Raw genomic sequence first — 26,799 nt, forward strand, 5'->3', positions numbered from 1 at the left:
CTATTGATTTATACATACAATCATTTAAAATGGATAAGAATGATAGATAGGAGCAAAGCGCTTGTTAAAAAAAAATTGTGCCTGTAGGTTGTTTGTTTTCAAGCTATTTTTGAAATTTTCCCTTCCTGTTTGTCTTGTGTTTAGCTCATTAGATAATAATTTAAATATTGTCATGGTTGGGGAAATGTCAACATGGATGGCTTTTATTGTAAAGGTAATGGCTTTGAAAGGGTTAATTTTGGAGACTGCATTAAGCTCACCCCAAAATGGCTATGTCATACCACCTTAGGTGGAATAAAAGAGGAGTCTATGACAAGATTATGATAGAGGCAGAGGAGTTATTAATGTCTCCTGATAGGCTTAGTTATTATGTCTAACTAGGCAATGTAAGATGTAACTAATTGATATCATGTAATGAATTATGTCTTGTTATGATAAAAGCCTTTTCTTTTTATGTACAGTTAAGAATCCTTAATGGCGCATTTTCCACTACTGCTAACCAACCAGGCCGTAAGACAAAGTGTAGAAAGGAGAATTAGTAGTGTTTTATTTTGAAAATGAGGATTGGTGACAACACTCTACCCCAAACATTAGCTTGGAGTGGTCAGTTCCACAGCACGTACATTAGATTTTCCCTTAGAAATTTACTTTTGATTAGGTTATTGAGGATGAAGAAGGAGGTCAGAGCAGCAATGTCTGAAGAGTCAGGTTGACCCAAAGGTCTTGGTGCTGCGCAACTCTGGCGTCACATCCACATTCACGAAGTTGTGCGTATCTGTCTTTGCCAAAGAAGCAATGCCTGGGGAAGTCTAGATTTACAAGTGGGCCATGTCACAGCTGAAACATATAATCCAAAAGTGACCTGTAGCATAATAGCTCCAGAGACATGGGACTGCCAATGGCTCTGGAGATCACAGCCAATCTTAACATTTAGTCTATTTCAAAACAGTTTCTACCCTACTGTTGTTAGATTACTGAATGGACTCACCAACTCTTAACATTCGCCTGTACCTGTGTTTTTGTTTTTGCCATTGTTTACTCATTATTTACTTACATATGCTACTTAACTATTTGACCTGCCTGTAACGCTCACAAGACAAAGCTTTTCACTGTGTCTCGGTACACGTGACAATAAATTCAATTCAATTCAATTCAATTCTTCGGGGTAGCACCAGGATGGCATCAGGGACATCAGCAATAACAAACCAAGCGACTGGTGTTTGCTTGTTAATTCAACCAATTCGACTCCTTCCCCGATGACAATTAACAATGAGTGATAGAAATGTGTGATTATGTATAAAGGTAGATTTGAATAGTCAACAAATTACATCATGCCCTTATTTGATATTACATGTTACACTGCATAATGTAACCACTACCACACATCCCTATGGACTGACATACCCTGTATCTACAAACCAACCTACCAGCTGCTGGTCATCTCACGCTGAGATCTAGGGAGCGATTTTCATTCCTGGGGCTTGGAGCATGGAGTAAGAAAATGTCCTGGCTCCATGGACCTGGACTTTAAACATGGCCACCCTCATTTCAGATATTTAGTCCAGGATAGATATGAGGGGACAGGCTAGGTTGAGATCAGGCCAGATGACTTGGAAGTGCTTGAGAAGTTGTCAGTTCTTGAAATGGGAGCAGAAGAAAGCCTGGTGGGGAGACTGGCAATGTGTACGGAGTTCAAAAATAAAAATTGGAACCAAAAACATCCCTCCCATTCTCATCCCTTCATTTTCTATGTCTCACCCATGTCAATATAAGCCAATGTACCTATCCCTCATGGCACCCCACTGTTTTGCCAATCCACAATCACTTATTCCCCTATATAGACCATACTCCAACTCAATACTACTCATTTCCCCCAACAACCATCCTTTCCCCTTCTCTCTTCATGCCACATCACCTATCATCCAGCCTGGGCATTAGTATCTAATCTGACAGAAAAGTTATTAATCTGTCGATGATTTCACTGTGGAAGAACACACTCACATTGATACAAAGAAACCACCAATCTATTAAAATAAGTCAAACATGACTCTTCTTCAGAACTGAAAACAGCTGGAAAATGGCAACTTTGATGCCAATGACAGTGCTGGAGGAGAAGCAACTGCAACAAATGGTGAGGGTGCCGAGAACAAAACAAACAGGAAATTGTGGTAAAGGAATGAGAGAAACATGTAGTGTGTAAATGAATGGTGTGAAAAGGAGAAAATTGACCATTCAATTGACATCAAAGACAACAAGACAGATACAAGACGATAAAAATGTAGATCAGGGGTCATGCTCTCAAGTTGTAGAACTCCAACAGGTTTACTTGGAAGCACTACCTGATTTGAACAACCACCTGATGAAGGAGCAGTGCTGCTAAAGCTAGTGCTTCCAAATAAACCTGTTGGACTATAACCTGGTGTTGTGTGATTTTTAATGCTGTAGAACTCAATATTGAGTCCTAGAGTTTGTAAAGTGCCAAAGCATCAAGTGAGGTATTTTTCATGCTCTGAGGTTGTGGAACACAATACATTGTAATTGCTTCAACTAATCCTCCTTGTAAACAACCACTTCATTCAGTGCTTGACACATTATCTCAACAAATAGCTCATTCAATTACTTTATATCTCAAGCTAACAAATGTCTCACCTAAGTCTTTAATACCCTAGGTCAACAAACGTTTTCTTTCAATAAGTAGTTGGAGCTGTCCACCAATAGGCAGTCCATTGTGAAAATGTTAATTCAGGAAATCATTCATGCAGAATGATTTGGAGATGCCGGTGTTGGACTGGGGTGTACAAAGTTAAAAGTTGATTTTTAACCATGCAGAATGAGTTTATGTGACCAGACACTCTGATCTACACGCCACTGTTTTTTCTTAACTCCAGTTAGTTTTTGGATAGTTTTGAGACAGTTCTAATGAAATTTTGCAATTTTTACACAGTCATGCCTTTTCACAATCCCAGAGGATGTCTTATCCTCACCAAAGGGTGTAATGGCTCCATTTAGAGTGTCCTGGAGCCAAATCCAAAGAATACCTTACCTTTCCAGAAGAGGACAAATATAAAAGCCTCACCTCTCACACCCACCACACACCCTTCACTCCAGCCAGTGCTCATGCTCCATCTATGTAAATCGATGCACCTTAATCCATCCTACCCTTCCTGATGGCTTCTCATGTCCCTTTGTTAACTACAGTTGACTTCCACCCACACCCTTTCCCGTTTCATCTACTGTTACAACATATTAAGTATCCTAGATTAGTGCAGCTTCAACAATTCTCAAGAAGGCTCAAAATTATCCTAGATCAAGCAGCCTGGTTGACTGGTACTCAATCTGTCACCTTCAATATTCACTTCCTCTACCACTGATAGATGCACAGTGGCAGAGGTGTGTACTATCTACAAAATGTGGTGCATCAATTCACCAAGGCTTTGCCAAACCCATAGCTTCTAGCAGCTAGACTGACAAGGACATCAGACACCTGGGAATACCACCACCTACAACTTCCCCTCCAAGGCTAAAATCATCCTGAATTGGAATTATGTTGTCATTTCTTCACTGTCACATTTTCAAAATACTGGAATTCCATCCTGATGAGCTGGATGGGTGTCTCTATATCCCAAGTACTTCAATTGTTCAAGATGGCAGCCAGCCATTAGATTTTCATGGGCAATTTGGGATGGACAATAAGTGTTGGCCTAGCCAATATTTCAGTGAATATATGAACCAAATCAACAACTACCCATGCACATATGAGAGAAAAAAGGTAGTTCCATTACTTGAATTTCTATATTGCAAATTAAATGATTGTGAAAGCACTTTAGTTCATAAATGTGCATTTTGACATTTCGAGACACTTGCCATTTCTTGAAAGTTGGTTCCAAGAGTTCGTGAACCATTTATGCACAATCTTCCCAATAGTTAACAGTCCCAAAGAGTATGTGACCACTCCCCATAAGGATTAATAGCACCATAACTCCGCCCAAAAGAAATACCAGACACCTCCATCCCCTCCCAAGAAATCCTTAATTCCCAACCCCAAGGTGTCATGGGACCATACCTGCAGACTGCATGGTTATCTTACTTATCCAAAGTGATAGCCTGGCTATTGAAAAGAAATGCATTGAGAACAGATCACCTCTTACCAGTCACCGCTGGCTCCAAAAGGACTTAGGCCATTTAAGACATAGGACTGAATTTACTTTGGGATAGTACTATTAAAACTTATCCATCATATCCTTAAGTATATCGGTTAAAACTTAGTTTCTGTGTAACAAAGCCACAAAGCATGATGGAAAAGTTAGCTGAAGTTCTGTATAAAGTGTGACATATTGAGAAATGATGAAAAGGTCTAATTCAGATGATGTAAAGATAATTTTTTTAAAAGACTTTCGAAAGTGGATAACCCAGGGGAAGCCTTTAGCCAGAGACACTATCTACAGATCTAGCCAAATAGCTGTGAAACGAGATGAGTGCGTATTGATCCCATTAATTGGTCACTGTTAATGAATAAACTGCAGAGAAGCATGAATCTGGATCCTTCCTCCCCCATCCCTGAGCCCATCTCCTACTCCTTAAATAATGATGACTTAAACCAGCTCAATGTGTCATCATAGAAAGGTAATGAGGTAATGACTCATCTACTAGTCAGATGGACAAAAATGGGGTTTTACCCAATATGGCATAAAGCCAAACTCGGAGTAGGCTATAAAATAAAGATTTGTAAATACATCATCATCAAGAATAAGAGAAGGTAGGATAGCCTTTGAGAGACATGATACCTCAGTTAACTGAAGTTTGATGACCACTATTCAATCATGAAAGTAACTGCTAGCCAATGCCTTATGCTAAGTCCCATGATTGTGTGCTTGCTGTGGAAAACTTTATAAAGCTTGTGAAAGCTCTTATACAAGTGGCTTTGCAGTTAGTTGAAGCTGGTAGTTCCTGTTATATTTGTTCTCTCAACTTAATCTGGAATTGTAATTGTCCTGAGTCTTATAATTAATTTGAAACCAACACCAAATCTTACACGTAGGTTATGTTATGAAACATTTTTGCATACAAGGGTCATCAAAATCCATGAAGTTTGTTGTTGAGGCTAGATCAACCAAAAACTGAGAGATTGAGAGATTTTTGGCAGGTAAGAGATACAGAACCAAGGGCAGTAAATAGAACTAAAATACAAATCAATCATGACCTACCTGAGTTAGGGAACAGCCTCAGGGATTTAATGGCCTATTCATTCCTGAACAGCTTTTGATTCCAACCCTTCACCCTAATTACTACTTATGCACAAGACTTTCCCCAAAATCTTTATAACGTGCTTGTTAAATCTACACAAGTGCAATGGAATCTTAATTTCAACACACCAGTAATTATGGTACAGAGTAAGAAAACTGTATGTGACACAACATGACTTAGAATGAACATAAAAGGAAAAATCAGATGAGCAAAAAGCATCTTAGTGTGTATGAAAAACTATGATGATGAAGAGAGAGACTTTGAGGGTCAGAATGAGAAAAAGATCACTTGTTTTCTTGTAGCAGGAAGCGATTAGTTTAACTAGAGTTCAAGTCAGTAAAGAGAATATTGGAGAAAAATGTCTGGATATTTAAACTGAATGGACCTTTTTCATTTTTAGCCTTAAATTTTTGGTTTAACTATAACCACATGAAAAAGTTTGTAAATTGCAAATGCCCATGTAGCTTTACTTTGTGTCTTTTATTGTAATTGTTTCTATTTTAAGCTAAATCAAAGTTATGATAATGAGTTATAGCTCATGCACAATATTAAATTAACTACATAATTGACCTGTACATTGGAATGAATAGCCTTAATTGACTTTGAGTTTCTCGTAATGAGAAGTACTGTTAGATAATAAGTAACCTAAGAGCAAGCTGCCTTCCTCAGTTATTCTCTCTAATGAAAATAAACATACTGGTTAGATGGCATTAATCTAATGATTATTGTCTTCATGAGAGTAAATATCACTTTTGAACTTCTTTGGAGTAACTTTTTTAAAATGCATGACTACATAATTTAAAATGAAACTGTTTCTTTTGAAACAAATTTAAATTAATAACTTTCCAACTTCACAATTTTGTGATACATATGATTTTCTGAACATTTATATTAAAAAAAAACAGAAAAAATCATGGATTGTAGAATCCAAATTTCAGCTATTGATTCCTGGCCTGTGAGACTTCCTGAAGGGAATACAAAATCTGGAAGAATACCTGATTGATGTATTCTGTTTAAGAATGGGCTACAAATTACAGTATGTGATACACAAGCAAAGTATTCAGAGGATATTACTTGGACAACTATTTACAACGATTCATCAATCTGAGTGTCTGATGGAGAAGTGACACTCATTACTTTGTGTATTAGAGCAAAACATGATATGAATAAGTCAGTCATTACACACCTGTCATGATTTTCATAGAAATAATAATTGAAAAAGTTATATAATAAATAGTTGTTCTAATATTGCTGTAGTCAACATTACCTACACTGTGTGGAAAAGAGGTAAAACTGCTTGTACATTGGTAATGTGGTGGGTAGACATGTTTGTTGTTCTATGGAGAGGTTTTACTCCTTGATGAAGTTGAGAACAAGTTCTGTAATGTGTACTGGTCAGGATGGATCAGGTGAGTTATAAAGAGGCAGATGCGGTTGAGTAATAGAGTTATGCCATTGATTGTTTGTGAGATAGGTGTTATTGCTTATGCACTGCCAAGTTGTCATTGACTGTGTGATAGGGAATTGATTGGATGATGCTGAGACATTATCAGTTGTTTACTAATGACAGTAAGGAAAAGCAGCAGTTATTTTGTGATGGAGAAGTTGCACCATTTGTGTAATCATTTGAAATGGAACTGAATTGATTAATAAAGATGCAAAGAAAGTTGTTGGAAGGAGAAGGAAGATACTTGCTTGAACTTCTTCCATCAGTTTTCATACATCTCATCCAGCTGGTTTTTCTATTAAGTGTACAGGGAATGACATATGAATGGGTTCTGAGTTCAGAGCAGTGTTTGTTCTGTAGAAACTGGATTGGTGCAATATTGGCTAATTACATTGAAACTTCTTCATGTTAGTTATACTGCAATTGCTAAATTGAACGGAACAATTTGAGTTGTTAATCACACTAAATTGATTGAAATCATTGAAGGCTGATTAAAATCAGACAGGTAATCACAGTGAGGCAGGAAGAAATCTTTATACGACAAAGTAAATGGAAGGCAACTTGAGACTATGCTAACTAGCAGCCAATTCTGCACCCATCTAGCCAATTCACATCCAAGAGAGGATTGTACAGAGATCTTTCAAAAATTGTAAGCCCTTGAAAAATCCCACACTCAAGAACGGGTGATCTGAAAGAAGAATATAAAATTATGAGAGGCAGGATAAGGGGATAATCGGAATCTTCTTCCCTGGGTGGAAATTATAAAAACAAGGGATATAGGATTATGGTGAGAGGAGAAAGTTTAAAGAAGATAGACAAGGCACATTTTTTTCACAGAAGGCAGTAAGTGCCTGAAATATGCTGCAAAGAAAGTGGTGGGAGCAGATAAGATAGCAAAGTTTAAGAGACAATTAGATAGACACATGAGCAGGCAGGGAATAAAGGGATACGAACCATGTGTAGGCAGATGGGATTAATTTAGAATGGCATCATGGTTAGCACAGGCATGGTGGGCTGAAGAGCCTGCTCCTGTGCTGTACTGTTCTACGTTCCATGAAGATGGAAGGCTTGTATTGATGGGAAGAGTTCCAATGAACAAAAACGGAAAGATCTTGGTTAAAGATTACTCCAAAGCAACCAAAGCAACTTGGTTAAAGATTACTCCAGTCATTCGAGATTGACAACCTGAGGACTAATTGTATGATTTGACGGAAACAATTTATTTAAAGTTCTCAATAAAGATGTTGGATTTAATGTGAAATTATGTCATCCATAATTCCCATTCTCTGGAAAGATGTAAAATTACATACAGGTGTTTTTACACAATATTTTTAAATGGTACTGCTGCCTCTTTTCCATTCATGACGATAGGCTTTCACACACCGACTTTGGATAAGGAATCACACTGACTTTCTATGACCTTGGTGCAATCATGAATTTTGCTATGTTTCTAAAAGGACGCATCATAAGGACATCACCAAATCGTGTAAACCACTTTCGATACCAGAGAGACATATGGAGCTTCACGAACACCAGAAAGCAAACACACCAGTTGCTCATCCCAAACCCCTTCATTGCATCCTTTCTTCCATCCCCACTCAGCCTGTTTACACTATCATAGAAATGGTGCCAATGTCCACTACTGCACAATCAGGAATAATGGACATCTGAGGATATATTTTGTAAGACCTTGCACTATTTTTAGGGCTTTGCATTCAGACATCCTTTGGATCAGGGAATGTGAAACATAGGAAGTCATTAACAAGTTTATTTAACAGACTCAAATCTGCTGAATGGCAAGCCATGAGCTACTATGGCAAGAATATTCATGGCTAAACAGGTTTAGACGGGGTCTCAGTGTAGCCAACTTCCATGATTCAGACTCAGTACTTGGTGCACTTGTTGAGCGATACTAACAATGATACATTTTATCAATGAATGACCTGTCTGTGTGGCTTACTAATCACCTTTAACTAAGCAAATGGTTAAGCTGTTGTTTGAATGTTGTATTTGTGTTCAATAAACAGCAATACATTTAGCTAGTGAACATTAGAAGATTTCAACACATTGTCCGTTGACCAGACATCATAGCTTCATTTTCTTAAATCTATTGGCTATGTGTAATATCCAAACAGAGGTCGATAGTGCAAAGTTGGTTACATAAAATGTCTTTAAATATACAGATTTCAGTCTCTGCTGAGATTGTCAGAAATCACACCTTGCTCCTAAGCTAAAAAAAACATATGAAATCTAGCATTCAAGTCATCACTTTTGTATGCATTATGTATACAGAACATGCACATTATTCATTTGCTGTGATAATTTAAATTATATCCTACAAAAACTGGTCTATAAGAGGAAAGGCCATATGGAATCTATGCTCCGTTAAAACAAAGACATTATTGCAGTCTTCAAAAAATCTGTAACAAGGATATTATGGCAGAAAAGACAAACATTCTATTCGTTAAAAAGCTTATATGGAAATATGAAAGGGGTTAAGAATGTGAGCAAAGATTGTGCTGATATGACATTGCTGCAGAATAACAAAAGATTGCCAACCAGTACAGACCTTAACCGTAGTTAAAATACGATAAGGAAGAATAACAGACGTCACTCTTTTGACCTTATAGTCCAAACGATAAGAAAACCATGGGAACTGGTCCCAACCTGTGGATTATAAGAAAGAAAAATCAGAAAGACTTGCATTTATACAGCACCTTTCACCACTTCAGAATGCACTTTACAGCAGACTAATCACTTTTGAAGTGCAGTTACTGTGATAGATAATGTAGCCAATCTGACAATCAATTTTCACTTTTTTAAAAAATGCATGTAAGAATAAATCATTCAAGTCAATTTGTACATAAAAGAAATCCCACAATGTGATTCTGGTCTCAAGTGACTGTCTGTGTGGAGTTTGCACATTCTCCCCGTGTCTGCGTGGGTTTCCTCCGGGTGCTCCGGTTTCCTCCCTCAGTCCAAAGATGTGCAGGTTAGGTGAATTGGCCATGCTAAATTGCCCGTAGTGATAGGTGCATTAGTCAGAGGGAAATGGGTCTGGGTGGGCTACTGTTCGGAGAGTCGGTGTGGACTTGTTGGGCCGAAAGGCCTGTTTCCACACTGTAGGGAATCTAATCTAAAAGGAATCTAATCTAAACAAAAATTATCTTTTTTTTTGGTTAAGGGATCCATACTGGAAAGGACAATATGAAGAACTCAGCTTGATCTTGTTTTCTTTTTACATCCACCTGAGAAGGTAGCCAAGGCCTCAGTACAAAGGATGGCATCACTGACAGTGCAGAACTCCCTCAGCAGTGAGCTGGGATGCCATCCCAGGTTTTCTGCTCAAATCTCTAGAGTTGGCCACAAATTCACAAAATGTCTGAGGACAGAGTGCTACCACTGGGCACGGTTAAGCCTGAAGACAATGGGTGAGATCATTGTCATTGGACAAGAGAAGCTAGTTACTGAAGCTAGTCACAGAAAGATCAAGCCATCAGTAGAGCATGGATCACATTTGGAAGCCATGATGTGGAGGTGCCAGAGGAAGGAGCCAGGACCCTGAAAACTTGTGGTTTCAAATAAACCTGTTGGACTGTAACGCAGTGACATGATTTTTCTGACTTTGTCCACATTTGGAAGGAATTTGTGTTGAAGGTCGTTTTATCATTTTATCATTTGTAAGCTCAATAAATTTATCAATAAGTAAATTGAGTAAATTATATCTAGTTCTTGTTCTCTTGTAGTCCTGAGTCAAGTAAAGCTCATAATCATCAACATAATTGATAATTGTGATTGATTCTCTCAAATAAAATCTCAGAGAAAAAGAGAATGCTGTTTTTTTCTCCCAGGACAGTGCACATGGATAATCAAGACTAAAGCCCTGGATTTCCTTCATAAAAACTGAAAATGCTTCAAATACTCAACAAATCAGCCAGTAGAGAGAAAACCCAAGCTAACATTTCAGGTCAATGGCTTTCCATCAGCAAATCTGATTAAAGTCTCCAGCCAATATCCTAGAGTCAATGTTTCTAAGAAGAAGACAGAGATGTGAAGAAAATAAAGATAAAAGGAGCTAAATTGGATTGCCCACAAAATGGGCACAGGGATAGCACTGATTTTTACAATGCAAGTAGAATGCTAACTTCACATCACTTGGTGATTTTAATTCTTTAATGGTTTTTGCATCCATCCAGCACCCCAGCAGGGCAGGCACTACCATGAATAACTATCTGTACTTAAAGCCAATCTGCACCTATTAAAATTGAGGTGTATTGTAATTGCAGCAGGTGCCAGCAGTTGTGCAGCAAGAGACCACTGGGAAACACTAAAGAATGGCACAACATGGAAGACAGTGGATTTTGGACATTGTACTGAAGATCTTGGTGGGGAAGATGTAAAGGAGGAGAAATGTCTTGCATTCACTGGGGCCAGGAGCCCTTCAAATATGTGTTCACAAGACAGGTGAAACAGATACCTTTAAAGGATTTCAATAAGGGTAGCACATTTGTTATCTTTTATAGCAAGGCTTTTGACAAGGTCCCCCCACTCTCTCTGGTGAGAAAAATAAGAACTGATGAGATTCAAGGACAAATGATAAGTTGGAGCTAAAATTAGTTTGGTGGCAGGAAGCAAAGGGTAATGGTCAACAGGTGTTCTACTGATGGGAAAACTGTCTCGAGTCTTGTTCCAGAGGGGTCAGGTACAAGGCCCTTTGCTTTTCATAGTATGTATGAATGATTTATACTTTGATATATGGGAATTAGTAGGAGTTTACTGATATTACAGAAGCTGGTTGCATGACTGACAGTGAGATGAAAGCCGAAGACTGCAGGAAAATATCAACTGAGTGGTCAGGTGGGCAGAAAAGAAAGAAATGGAATTCAGGCAGAAGAAGTGATTCAGGAAGTGAGGCAATGCATTTGTAAAGACCAAATTAGACTCAGGAATACACAATTAAGGAAAGGATGCTGAGAAATATAGACGAATGGAGGGACATGTCCAGAGGTACTTGAAGGTAGTAAGGCAGCTAGATAAAGTAGTTAAGAAAGTATACTAGAGACTTTCCTTTATTAGCTGAGCCAGAGGGTATATGAGCAGGAACATTACACTAGCACTGTACACAACATTAGTTTGGCATAGCTAGAATACTGCCTAAAGTTCTGATGATCACATTAGAAAGAGTAAAGAAGATTTAGGAAAATGTTGCCAGGAATGGAGAATTTTATCTATGTGAAAGGATTCAATAGACTGGGGATTTATTTTGTATGAATAGATGATACCAAAGAGAGATGTAATTGAGGTACATAAAATGAGGTGTTTGGCTAGCATGGTTTAGAAGGACTTACTTCCTTTAGCAGAGAGATCAAGAATGATTTAAAGTAAAAATGTCAAAAAGCCATTATATTTGAAGGGAATGTATTTCACATAATGGTTAGTTAGACAAATGTTTGATCAACAAGGGAGTGAAAGGTTATGGGAGTGGGTGGTGGGTTAGGGGGGTCAACAGGTAGGCTAGAAAGTGAAGATAACTCCATATTCAGATTAGCCATGACTTTATTGGATGGCAGAGTTGTTTCAAAGAGCTGAATGGCCTACTCTACCTCCTATTCCTTATGATCTCATTTAAACAACAGGTTTGTGGACCAATAGCTGGAAAGTAGGATTAGACTAAATAATTTTCTTAGCCACCAGCATAGAAATGAGATGATTGGCCTCTTTCAGTATGATAAATGTTCTATGTTCGTATGATGCCAAATGCTCTAAACTTCAACTTTCTTACCTTGAGTGTTAAATTTAAGGAATTGAGATAAATTGTGATGCCTGAATATTTGTTAAATATTCTAAGAATAAAGCAAATTTATCCCTGATTGGGAAGGATGTAAAAACAACAAGTCTGATGTTGGTACAAGATGCTTAATGAGGAATGTAGGTTCAAAGAAAATATTTCAATAACAGTCATTTGGCCGTTTCTGATTCTTATTGTGTTTTATTCATCTGCCACTTGAACATTTATCAACGGGTCACATTAAATAATCTCATTATCTTTCATACAATTCTTCCCTAGTTCCCTCATATTCTGGTTATTTTATATCATGTTGTTTTCTGCTGTCCCTAATCACTTTCATATTCTTGTTGCTACTTTCTGAGTTATGCATTTCATCACCTCTGTCTATTTGTTGCCTTCTCTGCCTCCTGCTGTCACCTCCACTGTCTGTAGTTTTCACGTCCTTTGTAATCACCTTGACTGACATTGTCACCTCAGCTGTGTCCTGTATCCCCTTGATAGCTCATTATTCATCCTACTTCACACATCATCTCATTTGCTCCCTAACCTTTTCTCTCACCCTATATTACCCTGCAATGTGTCTCGTATCTCAGTTAATTCTTCAGTTTTTTTAACTAATGCCATTTGAAAGGTGACTCACACTTGAAACAAACTTCCTGACCTTTCATTGACTGCTCCAGAATTTGGAATTGTGTTTGCCATTGGCAGCATCTACGCTGACACTGCACCCTCTTCTGCATTTCAAAAAATTCTTATAGCACATAACATGATACTAAACAAAGTAGTGGTGTTCCATAAATAGAATGAAAGATTTGATGTGCTTTTTTTTTGCAGACCCATAGTTACAAGTCTTAACATTAAAAATGCACAGAGAAGAGTGTAGTTTTCTAATTCACTACATGAACATTAAGCACCAGGCAGGACGGAATACTGTGCAACATGGCAAATCACACGAGTGATTTTGGCTGATTTTGGTTTCTTTGAAAACATTGGACAGAAAATCCGCTAAGTTCAGTGAGGAAAATGTGAGTCTCAATTACACATTTCCCCTTCCACATTCCACTTAAGTGATGCTTAATGTCTGGGCCATCAAGAAAATGTTAATTAAAAATTGTCAGGACTGCCAAGGTACATGTGCTTTCTACAATCTCCTTATGTGACAGTAACTCACAGATGTAAAAATGGTGCTCACTCATGATGTGAACTGAATATTCATGACTTCTGCACATGTCTCTCACAACCTGGCGCAGTTTCTCACACCTTATAAATCCACGATGAAAACAGTTAACAAAACAAATTATTCCTTGCTATAACTGTATACAATTTTAAACAGTATTGACATTTATGACAACTCTGGCTTTACTGTCTGTCAATAAGCACAATGATCATATAGCCTAGAAAGTCCAAGTTGATATGGCTGATCAGTAATTGACAAGTAGGTCAATATATAGGATAATATGACAGTAAAATGTTCATGGAATGCTGTCAGGTCAGCTTGTTTTTCAATGTACCATGTCATGCATTGTGATTCATCCAACCAACATTGTAAGTGGATTTGTAACACCCTGCCTTAAGAACTATAGACTTTTCCTAACATTTAATGCCTCAGTTATTTTTGCCTAAGTTCATGATGATTCTAAGGGAGAAGTTATAATCCTGTGAAGGAAATGGAGTCTGAGAAAGCACTGTGCCCTTTTGTACCATTAACATGTGACAACACTGAGCTTCTGATGGTCCACTTGCAACATTTACTCATACACTTGTTTTTTTTTTCTTGCTATTCTTTATACCATTTTCATTTCCTCCATCCATTTTTATAAATGTCTTGGATGAGGGGATTGAAGGATGGGTCAGCAAGTTTGCAGACCACACAAAGGTTGGAGGTATCGTTGACAGTATAGAGGGCTGTTGTAGGCTGCAGCAAGACATTGACAGGATGCAGAGATGGGCTGAGAGGTGGCAGATGGAGTTCAACCTGGATAAATGCAAGGTGATGTATTTTGGAAGGTCAAATTTGAAAGCTGAGTACAGGATTAAGGATAGGATTCTTGGCAATGTGGAGGAACAGAGGGATCTTGGTGTGCAGGTACATAGATCCCTTAAAATGGCCATGCAAGTGGACAGGGTTGTATAGAAAGCATATGGTGTTTTGGCTTTCATTAACAGGGGGATTGAGTTTAAGAGTCATGAGATCTTGTTGCAGTTCTATAAAACTTTGGTTAGACCGCGCTTGGAATACTGTGTCCAGTTCTGGTCGCCCTATTATAGGAAAGATGCAGATGCTTTGGAGAGGGTTCAGAGGAGGTTTACCAGGATGCTGCCTGGACTGGAGGGCTTATCTTATGAAGAGAGGTTGACTGAGCTCGGACTTTTTTCATTGGAGAAAAGGACAAGGAAAGGGGACCTAATTGAAGTATACAAGATAATGAGAGGCATAGATAGAGTCGATAGCCAGAGACTATTTCCCAGGGCAGAAATGGCTAACACAAGGGGTCATAGTTTTAAGCTGGTTGGAGGAAAGTATAGAGGGGATGTCAGAGGCGGGTTCTTTACACAAAGAGTTGTGAGAGCATGGAATGCGTTGCCAGCAGCAGTTGTGGAAGCAAGGTCATTGGGGACATTTAAGAGACTGCTGGACATGCATATGGTCACAGATGTTTGAGGGTGCATATATGAGGATCAATTGTCAGCACAACATCGTGGGCTGAAGGGCCTGTTCTGTGCTGTACTGTTCTATGTTCTATGTTCTATCCCTGTCTTAAAGGTATTGGCTATTTCAAAAATACAATTTCACAGGCTCTGGCCTGTACCATACAATACTTCACTCAATCATTTATGAATAACTCTAGTCACTGATTCTTGCTGTAAGGACATGAAGGCCGAACAGCAACATGAACAGTGTTAGGACAAGTTGAGAGGGAGTGCACCATCCCCTCTGTTCAACATCCTCAGTTGGTCACCACAAATGTTTGAGTTCCTTTTTTTAATCACTATTCCCCAAAGAATGTAATTAACCACATTAGTATTAAGGAATTAATCAACAATGGAAAGTTTGAGTTGCAGAGAGAGAGAGACTGGAATTTTTTTTCACTGGAGCATAGGAAGTTGATGGGTGACTTTATGGAAGTTTTTGAAATCATGAGGAGTATAGATAAGGTGAATGGAAGGTTTCTTTTCCATATGGTGGGGGATTTCAAGATTAGGGGACATATACTTAAGGTGAGAGGGGAAAGATTTAAAAAGAACATGACGGCCAACAAGCATGTGGAATGAACTTCCAGAGGAAGTGGTGAATGTAGGTACAGTTACAATATTTAAAAGGCGTGTGGACAAGTTCATGAATAAGAAAGATTTGGAGGGATATGAAATTAAAAAAAAACAAAGAACTGCAGATGATGTAAATCAGAAACAGAAACAGAAGTTGCTAGAAAAGTTCAGCAGGTCTGGCAGCATCCGTGAAGAGAAATCAGAGCTTTGAGGAAGGGTCCCCGGACTCATAGAACACAGAACATAGAAATTTACATCATAGTATAACGAGAATCCAGAAAAAGTATATTCCTGTCAGGGTGAAAGGAAAGGCTGGTAGGCATAGGGAATGCTGGATGACTAAAGAAATTGAGGGTTTGGTTAAGAAAAAGAAGGAAGCATATGTAAGGTATAGACAGGATAGATCGAGTGAATCCTTAGAAGAGTATAAAGGAAGTAGGAGTATACTTAAGAGGGAAATCAGGAGGGCAAAAAGGGGACATGAGATAGCTTTGGCAAATAGGGTTAAGGAGAATCCAAAGGGTTTTTACAAATACATTAAGGACGAAAGGGTAACTAGGGAGAGAATAACGCCCCTCAAAGATCAGCAAGGCAGCCTTTGTGTGGAGCAGCAGAAGTGGGGGAGATACTAAATGAGTATTTTGCATCAGTATTTACTATGAAAAGGATATGAAAGATATAAACTCTAGGGAAATAGATGGTGACAACTTGCAAAATGTCCAGATTACAGAGGAGGAAGTGCTGGATGTCTTGAAATGGGTAAAGGTGGATAAATCCCCAGGACCTGACCAGGAGTACCCGAGAACTCTGTGGGAAGCTAGAGAACTGATTGCTGGGCCTCTTGCTGAGATATTTCTATCGTCAATAGTCACAGGTGAGGTGCCGGAAGACTGGAGGTTGGCAAACATGGTGCCACTGTTTAAGAAGGGTGGTAGGGACAAGCCAGGGAACTATAGACCAGTGAGCCTGACCACGGTGATGGGCAAGTTGTTGGAGGGAATCCTGAGGGACAGGATGTACATGTATTTGGAAAGGCAAGGACTGATTAGGGATAGTCAACATGGCTTTGTGCGTGGGAACTCATGTCTCACAAACTTGATTGAGTTTTTTGAAGAAGTAACAAAGAGAATTGATGAGGACAGAGCAGTGAATGTGATCTATATGGACTTCAGTAAGGCGTTCGACAAGGTTCCCCATGGGAGACTGATTAGCAAGCTTAGATCTCATGGAATACAGGGAGAACTAGCCATTTGGATACAGAACTGGCTCAAAGGTAGAAGACAGAGGGTGGTGGTGGAGGGTTGTTTTTCAGACTGGAGGCCTGTGACCAGTGGAGTGCCACAAGGATCAGTGCTGGGTCCTCAACTTTTTGTCATTTACATAAATGATTTGGATGTGAGCATAAGAGGTACAGTTAGTAAGTTTGCAGATGACACCAAAATTGGAGGTGTAGTGGACAGCGAAGAGGGTTACCTCAGATTACAACAGGATCTTGATCAGATGGGCCAATGGGAAGTGGCAGATGGAGTTTAATTCAGATAAATGCGAGGTGCTGCATTTTGGGAAAGCAAATCTTAGCAGGACTTATACACTTAATGGTAAGGTCCTAGGGAGTGTTGCTGAACAAACAGACCTTGAAGTGCAGGTTCATAGCTCCTTGAAAGTGGAGTTGCAGGTAGATAGGATAGTGAAGAAGGCGTTTGGTATACTTTCCTTTATTGGTCAGAGTATTGAGTACAGGAGTTGGGAGGTCATGTTGCGGCTGTACAGGATATTGGTTGGGCCACTGTTGGAATATTGCGTGTAATTCTGGTCACCTTCCTATCAGAAAGATGTTGTGAAACTTGAAAGGATTCAGAAAAGATTTACAAGGATGTTGCCAGGGTTGGAGGATTTGAGCTATAGGGAGAGGCTGAACAGGCTGGGACTGTTTTCCCTGGAGCGTCGGAGGCTGAGGGGTGACCTTATAGAGGTTTACACAATTATGAGGGGCATGGATAGGATAAATAGGGGCAAAGTCTTTTCCCTGGGGTGGGGGAGTCCAGAATTAAAGGACATAGGTTTAGGGTGAGAGGGGAAAGATATAAAAGAGACATAAGGCGCAACTCTTTCACACAGAGGGTGGTAAAAGTATGGAATGAGCTGCCAGAGGATGTGGTGGAGGCTGATACAATTGCAATATTTAAGAGGCATTTGGAAGGGTATATGATTAGGAAGGGTTTAGAGGGATATGGGCAGGGTGCTGGCAGGTGGAACTAGATTGGTTTGGGGTATCTAGTTAGCATGGGCAGGTTGGACCAAAGGGTCTGTTTCCATGCTGTACATCTCTATGACTCTATGACTCTACAGGCCCTTCAGCCTTCGATGTTGTGCTGACCTGTAGAACCAATCTGAAGCCCATCTAATCTACACTATTCCATTCTCATCCAGATGCCCATCCAATGACCATTTAAATGCCCTTAAAGTTGGCGTGTCTTCTGCTGTTGCAGGCAGTGCGTTCCATACCCTAATATTCTCTGTCTGGACTACCTCTGACACCTGTCCTACATCTATCATCACTCAATGTAAAGCCATGTCCCCCTCGTGCTAGCCATTGCTATCCAAGAAAAAAGGCTCTCACTGTCCAACCTGTCTAACCGCTGATTATCTTATATGTCTCAATTAAGTCACTTCTTATCTCTAACGAAAACAGCCTCAAGTCCCGCAGCCTTTTCTCGGAAGACCTTCCCTCCATAGTAGGCAGCATCCTAGTAAATTTCCTCTGAACACTTTCCAAAACTTCCACATGTGGGCGGCAAGGTGGCTCAGTCGTTAACACTGCTGCCTCACAGGGTCCCAGGTTCGATTCTGGCCTCGGGCAACTGTCTGTGTGGAGAATGCACATTCTCCCCGTGTGTCTAAGTGGGTTTCCTCCAGGTGCTCCAGTTTTCTCCCACAGTCCAAAGATGTGCAGGTCAGGTGAATTGGCCATTCTAAGTTGCCCATAGTGTTAGGTGCATTAGTCAGAGGGAAATGGGCTTGGATAGGTTACTCTTTGGAGGGTCGGTGTGGACTGGTTGGGCCGAAGGTTGTAGGGAATCTAATCCTCCCTATAAAGCCATGACCAGAACTGTATGCAATACTCCAAATGTGGCCGCACCAGAGTTTTGTACATCTGCAGCCTGACCTCATGGTTCCGAAACTCAATCCCTCTACTATTAAAGCTAACATGCTGTATGTCTTCTTAACAACCCTATCAACCTGGGTGGCAATTTTCAAGAATCTATGTACCTGGACACCGAGATCTCTCGGTTCATCGACACTACCATGAATTTTACCATTAGTTCAGTACTCTGCATTTGTGTGGCTCCTTCCAAAGTGAATCATCTCACACTTTTCCGAATTAAACTCCATTTGCCACCTCTCAGCCCAGCTCTGCAGCTTATCTATGTCTCCCTATATCCTACAACATCCTTTGTCACTATCCACAACTTGACCAACCTTAGTGACATCCACAAATTTACTAACCCATCCTTCTATGCCCTCATCCAGGTCATTTATATAAATAACAAACAAAGTGGACCCAAAACAGATCCTTGCGGTACCCTACTAGTAACTGAGCTCCAGGATGAATATTTCCCATCAATCACCACCCTTTGTCTTCTTTAAGCTAGTCAATTTCTGATCCAAACCACTAAATCACCCTCAATCCCATTTTTCCATATTTTGTGCAATAGCCTACCGCGGGGAACCTTATCGAAGGGTAAATTCTGATTTATCTTCACAGATGCTGCCAGACCTGCTGAGCTTTTCCAGCAACTTCTGTTTTTGTTGGAGGGAAATGGGCCAAGCATAGGCACAAGGGGCTAGTTTACTTTGGGATTATGGTTGGCATGGACTGGTTGGACCGAAGGGTCTGTTTCTCTGTTGTGTGACACTTTGACCCTATGTTTCAAAAAAACAGGAAACCTATGGGGGGGTTGGGGGGTATGGTGGTTCAGTGGTTAGCACTGCTGCCTCACAGCACCATGCACCCAGCTCGATTCTAACCTCAGATAACTGTCTGTGTGGAGTTGCACATTCTCCCTGTGTCTGCGTGGGTTTCTGCCAGGTTCTCCGGTTTCCTCCCACAGTCCAAAGATGTGCAGGTTAGGTGGATTGGCCATGCTAAATTGCCCATTATATTCAAGGATGTGTGGATTAGGTGCATTAACCATGGGAAATATAGGGATAGGATATGGGTCTTTGGAGGGTCGGCCTGGATTTGTTGGGCCGAATGGCCTGTTTCCACACTGTTGGAATTCTATGATTACTTGCTAAACCCAAGAAAAATAATAAAAATACAACATCAAGTACAGGTTCTTTCATGCAATATCTTAGATACACATACAGGCAGTTAAATGGTATAGTGTCCATTATGAATAAAGATACAGTAATAGTTACTATGAACCTTAAAAGAAAGGTTTTTTTAAACCTGAAGTCATTGTTATTTTGCTGATTTGAGGATGCAGTCAGTTGTTGCAAAGGTTTTTGATTTATTTGTTCATGGAAAGTGGTTATGCTGGCTAAGCAAGTGTTATTGCCCATCCCTATTAGCCTTGTAGAAGATAATGGTAAGCTGCACAGACACCCACAGTGCTGTTATGGAGGGAATGCTAGTATTTTGATCCAGCAGCCATGAAGGAATATATTATGGTGTGTATCAAGGAGGGGAACTTGGAGGTGGTAGCATTCCTATAATTCTGTTCCCCATGTCCTTTCAGATGGTAGAGGGCGCCAGTTTGGAAGGTGCTTTTGACAATGTGATATTATAGCATGGATTTCAAAGAACAAAGAACATTACAGCACAGGAACAGGCCCTCCGGCCCTCCAAGCCTGCACAGATCCAGATCCTCTATCTAAACCTGTTGCCTATTTTCTAAGGATCTGTATCCCTTTGTTCCCTGCCCATTCATGTATCTGCCTAGATACACCTTAAATGACGCTATCATTCCCGCCTCTACCACCTCCGCTGGCAACGCATTCCAAGGCACCTACCACCCTCTGCGTGAAGAATATCTTCCCTAAAATTTTCCCCTCTCACTTTGAACTCGTGACCCCTTGTAATTGAGTCCTCCACTCTGGGAAAACGTTTCTTGCTCTCCACCCTGTCTACACCCCTCATGATTTTGTCGGCCTCAATCAGGTCATCCCTCAACCTCCTTCTTTCCAATGAAAGTAATCCTAATCTACTCAACCTCTCCTTATAGCTAGCACCCTCCATATCAGGCAACATCATGGTGAACCTCCTCTGCAGCTTCTCCAAAGCATCCACGTCTTTTGGTAATGGGGTGACTAGAACTGTACATAGTATTCCAAATATGGCTGAACCAAAGTCTTATACAACGATAACACGACCTGCCAACTCTTGTACTCAACACCCAATCTGATGAAGGAAAGCATGCCATATGCCTTCTTGACCACTCTATTGACCTGCATTGTCTCCTTCAGGGAACAATGGACCTGAACACCCAGATCTCTCTGTATATCAACTTTCCCCGGGACCTTTCCATTTACTGTATATTTCACTCTGAAATTCCACCTTCAAAATTCATCACCTTACATTTTTCTGGATTGAATTCCATCTGCCATTTCTCTACCCAACTCTCCAATCTATCTATATTCTGCTGTATTCTCTGATAGTCCCCTTCACTATCTCCTACTCTACCAATCATAGTGTCAACTGCAAACTTGCTAATGAGGCAATCTACACCTTCCTCCAAATTATTTATGTATATCTCAAACAACAGTGGTCCCAGCACAGATCCCTGTAGGACACCAGTACTCACAGGACTCCATTTTGAGAAGCTCCCTTCCACTACCACTCTCAGTCTCCTGTTGCCCAACAAGTTTTCTATCCATCTCGCTAGAACACCATGGACCCCATGTGACTTCACCTTCTTAATCAGCCTATCATGGGGAACCTTATCAAACGTCTTACTGAAGTCCATGTATATGTCATCTACATCCTTTCCCTTATCAATCAACTTCATCATCTCTTCAAAGAATTCTATTAGCTTTGTACAACATGACCTTCCCTGCACAAAACCATGCTGCCTAGCACTGATAAGCCCATTTTCTTCCAAATGGGTATATATCCTATCCCTCAGTATCTTTTCCAGTAGCTTCCCTACCACTGATGTCAGGCCCACAGGTCTGTAATTACCCGGATTATTCCTACTACCCTTCTTAAGGACAACATTAGCAATTCTCCACTCCTCTGGGACCTCCCCATTTTCAAGGATGGTGCAAAGATATCTGCTAAAGCCCCAGCTATTTCCTCTCTTGCTTCCCCCAGCAACCTGGGATAGATCCCATCTGGACCTGGGAACTTGTCCATCTTAATGCCTTCTAGAATACCCAACACTTCCTCCCTCCTTATGCCGACTTGACTGAGAGTAATCAAAGATCTATCTCTAATCTTGACAACCGCATGTCCCTCTGCTCGGTGAACACCGATGCAAAGTACTCATTAAGAACCCATTTTCTCTGACTCCATGTATATCTTTTCCTCCCTTGTCCTTGAGTGGGCCCACTCTTTCCCTAGTTACCCTCTTGCTCCCTTATATAAGAATAAAAGGCGTTGGGGTTTCCCTTAACCCTGCTCGCTAAGCATAGCTCATGACCCCTTTTAGCCCTCTGAATTCCTTGTTTCAGATTGGTTCTACATTCCTGACATTCTTCCAAAGCTTCATCTGTCTTCAGTTGCCAAGACCTTATGTACGCATCCTTTTCCCTCTTAACTAGTCTCACAATTTCACCTCTCATCCATGGTTCCCTAATCTTGCCATTTCTATGCTTCATTTTCACAGGAACATATCTCTCCTGAACGCTAATCAACCTCTCTTTAAAAGCCTTCCAATATCAAATGTGGATTTCCCTTCAAATAGCTGCTCCCAAACTACATTCCCCAACTCCTGCCAAATTTTGGTATAGTTGGCGTTCCCCCAATTTAGCACTCTTCCTTTAGGACCACTCTTGTGGATATTCTAAAACCTATGGAATGGTAATCACTAATCCCAAAGTAATCCCCCACTGAAAGTTTAACCACCTGGCCAGGCACATTTCTCAACACCAGGTCCAGTATGGCTCTCCACAAGTGGACTATGTACATACTGCTCTAGAAAACCCTCCTGCATGCTCCTTACAGATTCTGCCTCATCCAGACCTCTAACACTAAATGAATCCCAGTCAATGTTGGGAAAATTAAAATCTCCTATCACCACCATCCCTTTGCTCCTACATCTTTCTATGATCTCTCACTGTTGGGAGGCCTGTATTACAGCTCCAACATTATTATTCCTATTTCTGAATGTGCCCATATTGCCTCACTGCTTGAGTTCTCCATAATGCCCTCCTTCAGCACAGTTGCGATATCCTCTCTGACCAATAATGCAACTCCTTCACCCCTTTTACCTCCCTCTCTATCCTACCTGAAGCATCAATATCCTGGGACATTTAGTTGCCAATCTTGCCCTTCCCTCAACAAAGTCTCAGTAATTGCAATAACATCATACTCCCAGGTACTAATCCAAGCCCTAAGTTCATCTGCCTTACCTACTATACTTCTTGCGTTAAAACAAATGCTCCTCAGACCATCATTTCCTCTGCGTTCATCCTCCACTTCCTGCCTACTCTTCCCCTGAGTCACGCTGACTTCATTATCTAGTTACTTGCAGGCTTTAGTTAGTATCCCCTTCCTGACCACTAACCTTCTCATTTGGTTCCATCTACCTGCCACATTAGTTTAAACCTTCCCCAATAACGTTGGCAAAAGCAGCCCCAAGGACATTGGTTCCAGTCCAGGTGTAGACCGCCCAATTTCCCCAGAACCAGTCCCAATGTCCCAAACATCTGAGCCCCTCTCTCCTGCAGCAACTCTCAAGCCACGCATCCATCCTGAATATTATCTCATTCCTACTCTGACTAGCACGTGGCACTGGTAGCAATCCTGAGGTTACTACCTCTGAGGTCCTACTTTTAAATTTAGACCAGGTAGGCTTGTACCTTTAAAACAGGGCATCACAATATGTGACTTTCTGGTATAAAGTTACTTGCCTCACATTTCTATGTCTTTGTTCCATTCATACCTAGAGTCCAGAAATGTCTCAACACACAACCCCCACAACAGCAATTTGTTTTCTACCTCCACCTGGGATGGAGGGCTTGTATTTTTATACAAGTTGCCTTGATGCAGTCCAATTTGCAATTGTTCCAATCAGTTGTGTTAATAGTTCGACTATCTTTACCCCGATTAAGGCACAACTACCCAGTCAAACTTATTGTGAGCTTAAAACCTCAACTAAAGGAAATTTCAGACCATTAACACTTTTTACCAACTTTACCAGCTAAAGACTGTATGAAATGTTTTCCCAAAGGCTCCTGAGAGTTTTCTAATCAGTAAAACTACCTCAGGAGTGAATATAACTACAGGCATGTTGTATCAGGAACAATCTTTTAAAGTTATAAATATCAGTACTTAGAAACGTAACTTTAAGAATTCTAGGACATTATCATGCAGATGTTGGTTCATGAGGAGTCACATATGAGACTACATACCAGCTTATGAATATTTATTATGAGAATTAATTTTAAAATACATTATAATAATGAAGACTGAATCATAGAAGGTGAAAGACAGCTATAACATGGAAATTCTATTTTAAATTTATACATAATCTGCCATTTAAAAAGTAAATATTCAATCAAGTAGACTTAAAGAAAACTACACTCACAATGCAGGATGATTCTTTATATTTTGCATCTCAACATTTAGGGGCGTTTTAGTGGTAAATCTTACCCTAAGATGGCTGACTCTGTGTCTTGTTTTTAAGATATAATGTTGCCTTATAATTTATCTCTATAGCAAAAGAGACAGGCTGTCTTTGTTCATTGTATGTCCACAAAAACAATTCTTATCACTTTGCTTCATGAATTATTATGGTGCAAATAACTTTCCCACGTGGTTTTTTTCACAGGTGCCTGGCTACCCTCCAAGGTGCCTCGAAGTCCTGCACTTTTCTGTATAAGATTTCTTAGCACCTATTCAGATGCTGAACTTAGTGCATTTTTTTTATAGCAATTTCCAATATCTTAATTAACACCTTAATTTTTTGCTTTAATTTGGGAAATTCCATTATGGTCAAAAGTTTTTAAATCATCGCTTCAAAACATAAAAGGTTATAACCTCGGAACAATCTTGTATTTCTATTGAGAGTCCTCGTGCCAGGTGAGCATATTTTATGCATTAAAATTACGCAGTACACTGTAAGCCACAGTTCATTCTGTTAATTTACCAATAAGGTACAGGTAAAACTATATTCTACGTCATCCAAATAAATTAACGTGTTTGATAAAGTCCAGAACTCTGCGAGCATTTAATGACCCACGGGCTTGTTGTTACATTTGAGCATATGCACTTGCTTAAACAATGAATGAAAATGATTTGCGACATGTCTGTCTCAAAGGTTACTTTCCATGGCACACAGCAAGCAGCCAAGGAAGGAAAATGGCCACCAGGTCCATTTCTCAGATTGAATTATTCTATTTATCCTCAACCTATTTTTAAACAAGAGTAAGCTTTGAACTGATTGGATATACTTTCCTGCCTAATTGTTTCCTCAAGGTGTTAACTCTCCTTAAAGCAATTCAGAATTGGCACTAAATACACAAGTAGCCAGAGATGATAACTTTTCTTTTTTTAAAAAACTTACCATTCTACAAAAGGCTACAACTTCTTGCTTTTAATATTTCAATTAACAAACCTACAAGGGTTTCACTAGGCAAAGGATTAGACTAGTGGGAAATGACAATGAATGTGCCACAATCCTCACAGTTACACCAGGACTATGCCTTTCAGGAATGATCATGCTATAGCGTGTGTGATCAGTGATAGGGCTCCCCATTTGCAATGAATTCGGGCACACTTCATCACCCCGATGCACCCATTAGCCTGTGCTGCCAGAAATACTTGCACCAGATGTCAATGGGAGTTAGGAGGAGTTTGCCTGGTTGTTTCCCCACCCAAGGATATGTTCTCATTGTCCCCTTTCCCCTCTCTACCAAGAAGTCCAAAAGAAAAATATTATTTAATAATCCAGGTAATTTACTGAGCCTAGAATTCCTCATGAGACTCATTTGTGCTCATTTGGAGGCTAGAAGACTGGCTGGAAACTACCAAACATCTGCATATGGGCCACACATGGATCAGGGGAGTAGGGATTCCTTGTGGATAGTCACCCATCTGTGACACCATACACATGGATCAGGGGAGTAGGGATTCCTTGTGGATAGTCACCCATCTGTGACACCACACACATGGATCAGAGGAGTAGGGATTCCTTGTAGATAGTCACTCATCTGTGACACCGTCACAAATAGCTTGATGAAGAGGAATCCCAAAGCTCGGCACGAATGACTAATTTTCAAGTTCTTTCTTCACCTTTTGACAGACCCTTTTGCAGAATTATAGCAGCAATCATTAGACCAACTGTGGAATTTAAGCCTCACTGTTTATAGGCTCTTCTACATCGGCAACTCCAACCCACCCCAACCTCCAAACAATGTTTATTACACTCTCCAAACTTGTAAAAGACGATGTCAGCAACCCAAAAGCAACAAAACATGCTAATTTTGCATTTACAGCAACAGAGATGATTAAATACCACGACAAACAAACCCATAGAATTAGAAATTTGGAGATACTGGTGTTGGACTGGTTAAAAGTTGGACAAAGTTAAAAATCACACAACACCAGGTTATAGTCCGACTGGTGCTCCTTCATCAAACACCTGATTTAACATTGAATGCAAAGCTATAATGATGAACGGACTGAAAATTAGTGACTTCTTCAATTATTTGGAAACTCTTGCAATTTTACAATTCTTGCAATTTTATCCAAAGACACCAGTTCGAACAAAAATTGTGGAGTTACCATAATTTATTCTGTAAAGTGACTCTCATGTTCTCCCAAAATCAAAATCCCTCAAAATCTTTGTTTTAATACAAAAGGTAGATTTTGTCAAGTTTGTACCAA

General features: G+C 40.0%; 1 long non-coding RNA gene across 1 annotated transcript in view; it reads right to left on the reverse strand.

The window, feature by feature from the left end:
• The window catches only part of LOC148139918 (uncharacterized), a 182,856-nt gene that overhangs the window by 89,710 nt on the left and 66,347 nt on the right, over positions 1-26,799 (reverse strand). The window contains exon 4 of the long non-coding RNA XR_015753236.1: positions 9,261-9,358. This is a non-coding gene — a long non-coding RNA (uncharacterized LOC148139918). The remainder of the gene's footprint in view (positions 1-9,260; positions 9,359-26,799) is intronic.

This window comes from Chiloscyllium plagiosum, unplaced genomic scaffold (genome assembly GCF_037043375.1).
Source record: "Chiloscyllium plagiosum isolate Xiang-an unplaced genomic scaffold, Cpla_swu_hap1 HiC_scaffold_36, whole genome shotgun sequence".
NCBI lineage: Eukaryota > Metazoa > Chordata > Chondrichthyes > Orectolobiformes > Hemiscylliidae > Chiloscyllium > Chiloscyllium plagiosum.